The sequence below is a fragment of the Gossypium hirsutum genome, chromosome D12 (genome assembly GCF_007990345.1).
Source record: "Gossypium hirsutum isolate 1008001.06 chromosome D12, Gossypium_hirsutum_v2.1, whole genome shotgun sequence".
NCBI lineage: Eukaryota > Viridiplantae > Streptophyta > Magnoliopsida > Malvales > Malvaceae > Gossypium > Gossypium hirsutum.
The window spans coordinates 12,743,174-12,751,223 of NC_053448.1; the positions used below are offsets into that span (position 1 = coordinate 12,743,174).

At 34.7% G+C, this 8,050-nt stretch overlaps 1 non-coding gene across 1 annotated transcript; it reads right to left on the bottom strand.

Annotated features, from left to right (window-relative positions):
• Positions 1-4,589: 4,589 nt before the first annotated feature.
• LOC121224790 (small nucleolar RNA R71) lies at positions 4,590-4,695 on the bottom strand. The gene has a single exon (XR_005922535.1). It is a non-coding gene; the product is annotated as a small nucleolar RNA R71 (small nucleolar RNA).
• Between the last annotated feature and the right edge of the window lie 3,355 nt (positions 4,696-8,050).

Genomic DNA, 8,050 nt, shown 5'->3' on the forward strand with positions numbered 1-8,050 from the left:
GTCCACTAGAATCATGAGTCAACAAGAACTACTTATCTTCTGACCTCGTAGTCCAAACCAGTTTGGGGTTAAGGTGTTTATAGATAGGTCGTACCAATTTTGGGTATATTCCCACCTAAATAACTTCCTAGGGTTGTCAAACTTTGGGTTTAAGTTCTTCCTCTCCCAAATAGCTGATCTACTAAGAAACTCTATCCTTCAATCATTTAATAAGATTGAAAAAGTTAAAATCATGCGAGATATGGATAAAGCATAAATTGATTCTAATCTTTACACAAACATTCAATTAAACAATGTCAAAGAAAGAGATGTAAAGAAAAGAATAATGGAAAAGAGATGCCCATGGATTTATCTATGAAAGCATGGATCCGAAACAATCTCCACTCGTGGTAGTCTCACTACGGAATAGGATCCTTCGATTACAAGAACATAAAATACCCTAAGTCAAAACTAAGAATTAAATAAAAACCCTAAGTATATTTTTCGTCTCCCTCCAAATTTGTGTTTTCACTTATTACAATGGCCTTTATATAGGCTAAACTCAAAATATTAAAGTGCCTAAATTGTATTTGAAGTATTTAGAGTTTGACTACAAAAATATTCCTAATTTTCCACGAAAATGCATCTTTCACGTGCAGGGGAAGTGTTGCAACACAGGCGTACAGTGTTGCAACATCGACCACCAGTACTGTGACATCGATGGGCCTTGCCTTGACATCAAGGGTGATTTCGCTCTAGAACTTGTCTTCAGCTTCTGTCTCCGATATTCAGATATCAATGTCTTGGTGTAGCGAAATAGGCATCAGTTTCGTCCCAAATATGCATCTTTAGCTCCCGAGTTGACCCACAAGCCCATGTAACCTTATTTTGATATATAAAATGTAATAAAAACTAATAGAAAGCATTAATTACTACTTTAAATATGGAAACCTAAATATATACTAAGATGTTTTGATTTAACTATTAAACAATCAAAAGTTATGTCCAAAAAGGAGGTAAATAATAATGTAAATCATGGCAGATCACTCCCCCACACTTAACTTGTTGCTTTCCCTCAAGCAACCAAAACACAAATATTGGAAAAAGAATAAAATTAAAAAATATATTTTAAAACAAAAATGAATTAATTTCTTTCTTTAAACAAGCCAGAGTTGGTGAAGATGGATGTAAATAAGAACCTCACACTTAAACTCTCCCACACTTAACTTTTTACTTGTCCTCAAGCAAACCAAGTCTAGACACACAGCATGCAATAAGAAGACGTCCCTTGGATTTTCTTACTATTAAGAACATGATTGTAATAAATTAAAGGTATAGTAATTCTTATCGCACATGTAACTTACTCTTGATAGTTCGATTTCTTAAAAAATTTTAAAAGTAAATTACGATTAGTTGACAAAGTTACATTACCAACAAATTAGAAGTAATTCCCATGACCAAATATTTAATAATATTACCATTAACATAAATATAATAGATATGTGGTAGACATAATCATGTGAATCAAAAAATATTCATTGAGTATAATTGTTAGTAATTCCGAAATATTATGCACAGAGAAAGCTTAAGGCACATTGTTATTCTAGGCTTGTAACGTTCTGAGGCTTAGGACGATATGAGTGCAACGAAAGATATGGCTCAAAACGGTTCAAACACTAGAAATAATTAGGCACATGGCATTGTTCCCTCTCTTCCTCCTAAATATCCCATCCAAGCTCACCGACTTTTGTCTCCCTCTGTCTTCTACCTTATCTCTCCATGGAGGAAGATACAATATACTACTAGCAAGTAAGGCTAGCTTAATGAGTTTTGGCACAATGATGACTAGGGGTTTTTTTTCACTTTTGTGACTTTTTTTTTCACTTGACTTTTTACTCCTTTCTTAACCATAGTGCTTTTGTTTCTATTCTAAACTTTTTCCACTCATCTTTACTTTTGACTTTTTCTAGATTTTTCTTTTTCGTACATTTTTGCCTGGCCTATAAATCACTGTATCACATTGTTTCTTCCTTTTTTGATTTATTTTTTAAATCACCGTGATGTATCAACCTAAACCCTCAATATCTATGGTTTGACGTCTATTTTGTAGTGTAATAAAGGACCAAGGATATGGAAGATTTCATGTTTTATGTGTGGTCTTTGGGTTTCAATTTCCTTGGTTCAACAAAAAAGAGTTATTAGGCTCAAATAAAAAGACTTGGGATTCATAGAATTAAGGTATGGTCATTTGAGAATTGGCTATTCAAATAATGCCTTAGGTCATCCTTAAGCATCCCACCATCACAATTTCTTTCATGCTTCAAATTAAACAGAATGAATAATAATCAATTCAAGCATTCATGTCTCTATGACTATCTATAAGACTTATCTCTTATATGGTTGATCTGCCGTAACTCGATGTAGTAGATTAAACTAATTACTGCACTTGAGGAGCTTGAAAACAAACATTCTCTGTAGGTTTGAATTATGTTTTCGTAAGTTTTTTATAAGTGAAAAAAATGTGCAAATTGAGTCTTTTATTGACCTTACGGGCCAAATGAGGCCTAAGAGTGAGCTAACACATTTTGTGAGTGTGTAGGAGACCTTTAAAAGTCATGCTAAACTGATACTTGTTGCTACATCGCAACACAAGATGTCTGATGTCGCACGCAACACAGGGAGCAGAATGGAGAAATCTCAAGACTGCCTTCAATGTTACGACACAATCTAAGGGTTTCATGACATAACCCTGAAGATAGCTCAAGAGGAGTTTACTGGCTACTATGTCATGACACAGGTCCAGGTGTGTCATGACATCGACTTTGGATGAGAGATAAACATGAAACAGGGAATTTTGGTCTTCACAATCAAACTTAAAGCTCGAGAATGTCAGCTAACCTAGGGTTAAGGACGACAATCACTTAGAATCTATAAATAATCTCCTTTGGCACATTTTATGGACATCATTCAATTACCTTAGATTCTCTCTTTTAAATTTACTTTAGTTTTCTTTCTTTCTTAGGTTATTAGAATTTATTTTTCAGTTGTTCTTTATTTTCAAGAGATCTAATTTGTGGAGATCGTCAAACTCTATGGATTCATTTCCATCTTTAATACAAATTAGTCATTTTCTTAAACTCTACACTTCAATTCATTTATCATGTTCTCTCTTTACTCTAACTCCATATTGTTTATGAAAGCCATGAGGAACTAATCCTACTATAAGGGATTCGCAAATGAAGGTAAGATCTATTAACTATTTTGTAGGGTTACTCAATGAATCAGTGGTTTGGGAAAGAAAGAACAAGAAACAAATCCTAGGCTTGGCAACCCTGGGAAGTCATCATGGTGGGAATTAACCTAAAATTGGTATTGCCCATCTGTGAACTCCTTTACCCCAAGCCATTCTAGATTGTGAGGTCGAAAGATAAGTAGCCCTTGCTGACTCATTATGTTAGTGGAAGATCGAAAGATCCTGCCAGGGTAGCGACTAGTTGATTGACGAGGAACCTGAAACGACAGTTGATGGAGATTACTGAAGTGAAATAATCACCCATAATCAAGATTTGATTAATTCTACTCTTTTATCTCTTGAATTTGATTTCTTTTATGTTATTTTATTTTATCCTTACCAAAACCTTAAAAACCGTTTTATTATATCCTCGTACTATAACTAGTTTAAAGTACTAATTAGATCTTTTAGTGTTTAGCTTAAAATTGATCTAACACTCACCTCCTTTGGGTACGATCCTCAGAGTACTCACCTACTTCGTTGTAAAACTATATTACAACTTGACCTGTATACTTGTTGATACTGCATCATATTTCTATATTTTATTATAGTATTCACACTTTGGATGTTAGTACATCTAGAGGCAATCAAGGTGCTGGCGCCATTGCCGGAGAGGAAATGTCACTATGTTGATTTTAATCTTTGCATTTAGAAAAAATAATTATAAAATTTTTAAGCTATAGATACAATTCTATTCTATTTTCTTATTGTTACTAATCTTCTCTTTCTGGATTTAGTGTATGACTTGTAGTAGGGGCACCTATTGTAGCAGTCATAGATCCAAAGAGAATAATTCAAAGAAATCAACAACAACAACAGCAAGATCCACCACCACCTACTACTGGTAACGTACCACGTGAAAATCCATTATTCAGTGACGTTAACAATATCGCCTTAGGAAACCCACCAGCACCACAGCTACCCACAAACATACATATGGCTCAAAATGAGAGAACCCTAAGGGATTATGCCTTACCAAGTCTGGACATGGTTTAGGAAAGTATAGCAAGGTCGACGATTACAACTAATAATTTTGAGTTCAAATCGATGATGATTCAGATGATCCCAAATAATTTTTAGTTTCGGGGCACGATGACGGAGGACCCTTATTAACATTTAAAATAGTTTCTCCAACTTTGTGATACTTTTACGCATAACGGGGTCACTGATGATGTTATTCATCTTTGGTTGCTCCCCTTCTCTTTGACTGATAACGCCTTTTCTTGGTTAGACTCGCAGGCACCAGGGTCTATCACGACATAAGATGAACTCGTTGGAAAGTTCTTCCAGAAGTTCTTTCCGATTAGTAAAGTAGTTCAACTAAGAAGAGAGTTTGTTGTCTTTAGATAGATGGAGCGAGAAATTTTTTATGAGGCATGGGAACATTTCAAAATTTTGATTTAAAAATGCCCGTACCACAAATTTTCTGAGTGGATGTGAATATAGGTATTTTATAACGGGTTGGATGCAAACATATGATCTGGATTAGATGGATCAATAGGAGGATCCCTTATGAATAGGACGTACAAGGATGCATACAAAATTATTAAAAACATGGCATTAAACTCTTGTCAGTGGCTGATTGAACGGTTCACATATGGCCAGAAACCCGCTATAGTAAAAACTATCCAAGAGTGGATAGACTTAACCGTATTGAATCGTCTTCTACACCATCTGTGCATGTAGGAGACAAACCACTCTTCCATTATACCAATAATGTGATCGAGGATGTAAACTGCATTGGGAATAGGGGTGAAAACCCTTATTCGAATACATATAACCCCTGCCGGAGGGATCACCCAAACCTGAGATGCGGAGGAAATCAATGAGGAGGTAATAGTTTAAATCAAGCTAAAAATACTAACTATCAACCTCCTTATTTGCAGAAACCTCTGGATAGGGTCAACCCAAGTGACCATACTGTATGTGGTCAACGTCTGGATAGAATAAAGGAGGAAATGCAGTCAATGAGAATGGATGTCAAGCAGATGCAGTCTGAGTGCACCAATTCAACAAGAACATTGACTAAACTTGAGGATCAAATGAGCCAATTGATGAGCATGATGGGGGACATCAAAAGAAAAATTGGCAACGGTATTCCCAGTAATATAGAAGACAATCCACATAGGGAAGATAAGGAGCACGTGAAAACGATTGTGCTCCGATCGGGAAAAGTATTGAGTAGCCAAGAAACCACTACTCCAAAGACAATTGTGGATGACGATCCTCAAGAGGAATCCTCAAGAGGCTGAAGATGAAACAGAGCCAGATGAGGTAACTACATCGCCTGCGGAGACAAAGAAGGAAATAACTAAAGATTCTGTCGGTGCAAAATCCCATTCCTTTCAACACTAGAGGAAAAAAACCTATAAGGATGAATTTGTAAGTTTCCTAAACCTATTCAAAATATTAAATGTTAACCTTCCCTTAATTGAATTAAAAGAGAAAGTTCCTAAGTATGCCACATTTTTAAATGAAATCATGTCTAGGCGTAGGAAAATTAAAGTTGGAGAACAAGTTAGTATAAGCGCTTCCTGTAGTGCTATTATCCCAATATGGGTTCCCCAAAAATTAAAAGACCTGGGAAGCTTTACTATTCCCATAGAGATAGGGAGTATTTATTTTAATAGAGCTTTATGTGACTTAGGAACTAGTATTAATTTGATGCCTTTATTTATCTTTGAAAAACTCAGGGTAGAGGATCTTAAAAATATGCATACAACACTATAGTTGGCCTAAAGATCTTTGGTTCATCAGAGAAGTGTACTAGAGGATGTGTTAGTCAAAGAGTGCAATTTCATTATTCCAACAGATTTTGTGGTTCGTGATTTTGAAGAAGATCGTGAGATATCGATCTTCTTAAGTAGACTTCTCCTGGTCACTTCTAGGTCCACCATTGATTTAGAGAAAGATGAATTAACTATGAAAATCAATTGTGAGACTCAGAATTTTAAATATGGTCATCACCCCAACGAAGAAGGTAGAAAGTAAGTTAGGGAGCAATGCAAAAAATTATTTATTTCTAACATTCTCGAGTCAAGGGACATGTTTCCTTTTACGCATACAGAAAAAACAAACAGGTTTAAGGAAAGGGGCAAATGGGCACAGGTGGAATGGCACGATGGAAGATGGACTAATACTGACAGAACGAAAGAATCATCCATCAGTGAACTGATGATACTGTCGGATGAATTCGACAGTAAAACTTAAAAAATATTTGAATTGCTTACCTGTTGTAAAATATGCTATATTTAGCTAAGCATAGAGTTTATTTGTTATGTTAATTCAAGATCGAGACATCCTCAAAGGTGAAAGAACTAAATTAACTATAATTACGACAAAGGCAAGCGCACCTATCGAACAATAGTATAGCTATGGTGAGTAGGGAATATCATATTCATAAGGACTAAAAGTACTAGTAATTATCGTTTTTCTATTATTATGCAGATAAATTGGGATGATTGTTTTTAATTTAAAATTACTAAACTAATTAAACTAAGAATGCAATAGAGAATGAAATAGGAAAATAATCGAAGACAACGAATGAGATACACAATACCCAAGTAAGAATCCACTTAGACTTCACCTATTATCATGAATCTGAATTAAACGATTTATTCACTTGTTACTTGATCTGTAGAAATCCCTAAATGATGTTAATATCTATTTTGAGAATAAGAACAACTGACTTTAGGTTGATTAATTGAAATCTCTTTCAAATTAAAACCCCTATCATCGCATTAACTCGATCTATGGATTCCCCTATTAGATTTGAATCTAATTTGGTAGATTTATGTCGTCTTATTTTTAGGATTGCATACAACTCCACTCAATTATGTTAGATCTACTCATAAACAGGGCCTTTTGCTCTACTGAATCAAGCACAATAAACATGAATTAATATCTTAGAAATATATAAACAAGAAATAGGCATATATAATTGAGAACAAGAATCAAGTATTTATTGTCTAAAACATAAATTAAATAATAGGATTCATCATAGGTTTCATCTCCCCTAGGTATCTAGGGGATTAGATCATAATCCCGAATGAAAACATCTCAAAGTCAGAAAAACCACACGACAAAGAAATTCAATAAAACTTTGAAAGAAGTTAAAAGGATATCTTCAATCTGAACGAGATCCGCTTCTGAGTTGACTCCGATGGTGTTCTTCGAGCCTTTTCTTTTATCTTCTCTGATGGCCCCCTTAGATTTTCATCTAATTGGTATTTATAGACTTTAGAATGCTCAGAAAGCCAAAAAATTGGGTTTTTCTGCATATTTGGGAAGCAGGGTGAGATATCGACATGGGTTGGCACATGGGCATTGGCCAACCTGTACGGAAATGCCCAGGCCATGTGGATCATGAAAAGAGATCTCTTTGTCCGATTTTGGCTTGGTTTTTGCTCCTTTTGCTCCCAAATGCTTTATTAAGTATAGAAACATGAATTTAAAAAATTAGGAGCATCAAATTCCCTAATTTTTATAATTAATCATCCAAAAAAAAATTAAGAATGGGATTAAAATATGTTACCTCTATAGTTTATCACTTTCACTGCATGACTATAGATGTCTGACCATACGTATTAACGGTTAAGTATATACATCACGGTGGAGTTTGTAAAAATTAAGCGAAATAGGAAAGATTATTGTGATATGAGAACTATAGATCAGCCTAAAAATGCAAAACGAAAGAAAAATTCAAAAAGAAAAAGTAATACAGGTAGAAAATTTTCTTGAAATATAAAAAGCATTCTTGAGTGAGATGAGCTAAAAAAA